This window comes from Scyliorhinus torazame, chromosome 9, assembly GCF_047496885.1.
Source record: "Scyliorhinus torazame isolate Kashiwa2021f chromosome 9, sScyTor2.1, whole genome shotgun sequence".
Lineage (NCBI taxonomy): Eukaryota > Metazoa > Chordata > Chondrichthyes > Carcharhiniformes > Scyliorhinidae > Scyliorhinus > Scyliorhinus torazame.
Genome location: NC_092715.1, coordinates 80,356,760 through 80,361,835, shown reverse-complemented (window position 1 = coordinate 80,361,835; position 5,076 = coordinate 80,356,760).

Here is a 5,076-nt window from a genome sequence, read left to right as displayed (position 1 = left end):
GGATGATGACAACCCGCTGTGTGATGAGCTCTGGTGCTTCGCATCGTATTATAGCGTCTGACTCCTGCCCATGGAAGCACTTTCCACCGTCCACCTGGGTGACCCCTGCAATATGAGCTGGCCACTCCATCACACAGTCCCATCGAATCCCTGGAGTAATGATGGTGGGGATGGTCGAGAAGGGGGTTTGTGGGGTGGAAAGCCCAGGCCACCCATAAAGACCTAACATTCCACCCCCTCCTCTCTTCCAGCCAGCCCAGAGCAGTCCACCCCTTACACCCATCTGACAGAGCACGGAGACAGGTTGTAACAGTGTGAACAGATGTTTAATGTGACAACAAAAGTGCAGATTTGTGCCCTCGCCCCTATAACTAAACTGTGCCCTGCACCCGTGCCAACTTTCGTGTCTAACTTTCTTTACTTACGGGCCCTAACGCTACATCTTGGTGGATCACCCAGACGTTACATCTGGAATGAAGGCAGCCTGCTGTGATTCCCGCCCTGCGACCTGGGTCCCCATTGGCAGCCGTCTTCTTGGGCGACCGGACCTGGATGCTGCTCGGGTGTCCCAGGTGATGTGATGCCGTCCTGTTTTGCCCGCTGCCCACCAGATGCACCAACGACAGGAAGGGTGGGAGCCTGAAGTGCTGCGGTGTTTGTGCACGTCCCCTGTGCGAGTCACCGGCACGGGCCCCATCACCTACTCCTCCCTCAGGGTGCCCGATGGCCCCCGGGCTACTTAATGGGAAAGGGGTGCGAGCAGAGCTATCCCCTGAGACTGCCCTGCTACCTGGAGCTGAGAGTCCTGCAGGCCCTGTCTGGGCTTGACCAGGTCTGCTTGCTCGCGGCCATGGAGCACAGGGAGTGGACGATCTCTGTCTGGGACTGCACCATCTTACCCATTGACTGTGCTATCATCTTCTGGCTTTGTGCCACGTCAGCCAGTGACTGTGCCACGTCGACCAGCGCCTGGGTATTTCATAGAAATAGAACTAAAGTCTATTTCATAGAATTTACAGTACAGAAGGAGGCCATTCGGCCCATCGAGTCTGCACCGGCCCTTGGAAAGAGCACTCCTCTTAAGCCCATACCTCCACCTTATCCCTGTAACTCAGTAACCCCACCTAACCTTTTTGGACACTAAGGGCAATTTATCATAGCCGATCCACCTAATCTGTACATCTTTGGAATGTGGGAGGAAACCGGAGCACCCGGGGGAAACCCACACAGACACGAGGAGAACGTGCAGATTCCTCACAGTGACCAAAGCCAGGAATCAAATCTGGGAGCCTGTGAAGCAACTGTGCTAACCACTGTGTTACCGTGCTGCCCGTAATGCTGTCAATGTCGACATTCCCAGACAGGCCTGCTGTGACTGGGCCATGCTCAGGAGTGCCGCTGCGATGTCCACGTAGCTCTGGCACATTGCTGTCTGTGAGGCGGTAATCCTGTCCTGGGCCTCACAAGCAGCACCCGCACCGAATGCTCCAGGCATTGTACATGCTGATCCATAGCCAAACCTGTCTCCTCCAATGCCTCCACCTCGGATGCCACCCGTGCGGGGTTGCGACTCTACAATCGATGGGATTGTTTGTTCCAGAAGCCCGATGTCCACCTGGATGGCAGCAAGTCCCTGGGGTCGGCCTGCCCTCCGACCGTATGCCCCCTCAGCTGTTCCTACCTCCACCTGCTATACTGAGTCAGCTGTGTGGTTCGCACCAGACAGTGTTCCAGGAGCCTCTTCACTAATATGCCCAACTGAGGTGAGTGTCTCTGGGATGGTGGAAGGCGTTGGAGACAGCTGTGATAAGAAGTCTCAGGCAGAGGGCTGGTGTCCGAGCTGCTCTCAGCGTCGCTGCTCGGGTCACAGGGAGGCTCTGGCTGTGGCACTGGCTGGGGGTGGGATATCCCAGATGGACACGCCCCATCTCCGGCAGGTCCTGTAAGACACAAGACAAGACGCATGGTTTGACCGTGGGCCGGGGGCGTGTGGGTGATGGCGGTGAGGGTGCGGGTGAAGGTGGTGTGAGGGTGAGGGTGAGAGTAGTGTGGAGGTGGTGATGGTGGGGGACGCATGGTCAGCACCACCTCCTGCTCCTGCACATGTTTGGATTCCTCCAACTGCACCTGCAGGTGCTGGATGCTCGCCGACAATCCTTCATGTAGTCCCTGGCTCTGCGACTGCATTGCCACAATCGGTGGGACTCTTCTCTCCAGGGGCCTAAGACCCACCTGGAAGGCAGCTAGTCCTTGGGGTCGGCCTGCCCTCTGACTGTCCACCCCCTCAGAGGTTCCGAGGGAAACCGCAACTCAGCAGGGTCTCACTTCCTTGTCCGCGGCCGAATCCCACCCCAGTGAGCTCCCGTTCCTCCAGGCCCTTTCCTCTGCCATGGTTAGGGGCAGCAGGCCCGGCAGTCCCCCTTCTGTCTTCTCCCGCTCCCGGCGGTTGTGGGCAGCCTTCTCTTGGTGGGGGGGATGAACAGAAAACAACAGTGTTGGACGGTCCGATGCATGCAGCCCAGGGGGTGGGTAATTGGTGGCCTCAGTGGCCACGGTGGCCGGTATGGTTGCTGACATGTGGTGCAGGGTGGGGATTCGCCTTCCCTCTGATTGGGGGGTTGGGGTAGGGTTACAAGTGTGTGGGACAGGGGTTGGTGCCAGGGGCACAGTGTTGCCTACTCACTTTGGCTGCCCTGAGGAGATCATGCAGTTTTTTGCGGCACTGCTGGCCAGTCCGGACAGTGTTACCTACAGCGCTGACCACCTCTGCCACCTGCGCCCAGGCAAGGTGAATGGCGACGGCTGGCAACTCATTCCAGGGCCAGGGTACAGAGTCATCAGCCTCTCCTCCACCATGTCCAGGTGGGTCTCCAGCTCAGCATCCGTGAAGTGTAGGTCTGCGTGTCTTGCTGCCATCTTGTTGGCTGGGATGGTGTGTGTGGGGAGTGAAGTGTGTATATGCGGCTGCAGCTTGTCAGCTTCCTGACTGTCAATCACGAAATACGGCGAATCCCACACCGTTTCTCATTGGAATCGATTGTATTCCACGTGGCTCCAAGTGCTAGCCCCTCAACAGTAGCAGAATCGGTCCAGGTGCGCTGCCAGTTTTGCTGTCATGGAACTCCATGAATCCTGCACATGAGTTAACACTTCAGAAACGGACAATCCCGCCCTATAACTTTTACTTTTTTTTAATCAAACGTGGAGGACCAAGTCACAGGATTGTTCATTAGTTTCAACAACAAGAGAAAATGTTTACAAAACATGAAAAGTTGGATTACTCTGCAATACTCCTTTACTCCCCCCTTAAATTCACAAATACACACTGATTTAAAGATTAACATAAATTGCCTGTCCCGCCGGCGTGGATTAAACCACCTTTAGAACGGCGGGACAAGGCGGGCTCCGGGGTCCTGGGGGGGTCGCAGGGCGATCTGGCCCCGGGGGGTGCCCCCACGGTGGCCTGGCCCGCGATCGGGGCCCACCGATCCGCGGGCGGGCCTGTGCCGTGGGGGCACTCTTTCCCTTCCGCCTCCGCCACGGTCTCCACCATGGCGGAGGCGGAAGAGACTCCCTCCACTGCGCATGCGCGGGAATCTGCCAGCGGCCGCTGACGCTCTCGCGCATGCGCCGCCCCGACATGTCATTTCCGCGCCAGCTGGCGGCGCAACAAAGGCCGTTTCCACCAGCTGGCGGGGCGGAAATCCCTCCGGCGTCGGCCTAGCCCCTCAATGTTGGGGCTCGGCCCCCAAAGATGCGGAGCATTCCGCACCTTTGGGGCGGAGCGATGCCCGTCTGATTGGCGCCATTTTGGGCGCCAGTTGGCGGACATCGCGCCGTTTCGGGAGAATTTCGCCCCAGAAGGTGAAAAATAAGACCTTAACTGGGATAGAGGAGCAAAGGAATCTCAGAGTACAGATGTACAAATCACTAAAAGTAGTCTTGCTGGTTAATAACAGCAAAAGCAATACGCGTTTAAATAAGGTCAGAAAAATATAACATAGCATTAGAGTTCTTTTCTAGAGGGATAGAATTGAAAAACAGAAAATTATGTTAAAATCTGTATGGATATTTAGTTAGACCACACTTGGAGGATTGTTCTGGACTCAATATTTGTATTTCTTAAAATTTCCACGATATATTATGAGGCCGAGGACTACAATTTCTGGTATGCCCAGGACTCCAGCGCAAGCAGGGAGAAATTGCGTGCATGCTCCACTCCCAGGGTTCTTTTCACAGCTGTCTAAAGAAGCTGAAGGGCTCGGACAGAGGCAGCGATGCACCGGCGTGTGCTGTGCGGAGCAAAGCAGCTTGCAAAAGCTGGCCATGAGTCACGGGACATACAAATAAACTAGTGGGCTCTATTTCCGTTGGCGGGCATGGAGTGAGTGGTCACACACAGGGCAACTCCGCCTCGAAGGCATAGATTTGAGCTCTTTTTGCCCGAAAATGGGAAAATTTTGACGGGAAAGTGGGTATGAAGGTGTGGAGGAGAAGTTTCCCCAGGAGTGGCATGTCTGCTGGTCATCAGACCCGGCAGGAAAAGGTTAAAGACCTGGCCAAGGAATTGGAAAAACCAGTGGTGCAGTAGCAATTGGAAAGATGGCAGAGGGGAAGGGTCACCGACTGTTCGAAAACCCCAGATGGAGCAGCTGATGGCGTTTATTAGGTGGACGCGGGTGGTTTGGGTTCTTCTCGGGTGGGGGGGATTTCACCGTGATGACTATTTGTTAAGGGGTAATAAGGCAACTGCGCCCGCCCCCTCCTGCCGCCTGTGGTGGTGTTTATTTTTTGGAGGTGGTGACCTGTGGTTTTGGGTGTGTCTTTGTTTGGGTGAGGGAGGGGAAGGTGCACAGGGAGCCGTTTCGTCGATCAAGGAGGAAAGGGTGGGGGGAGGGGGGGAGGAATAGATAGGAGGAACCTACGGGCAGGAGCTGTCACGCTGGCAGTAATGCTGGTGAACGGAAGTGAGGTGGGGGAGATGGCCACGAGGGTTGGCCGAGGGAGGACAGAGAGAGTGGTGTGAGTGGTGGGGGGAGGAGCGGGGAGGAAAATACGATGTGGCAGTGTTGGAGG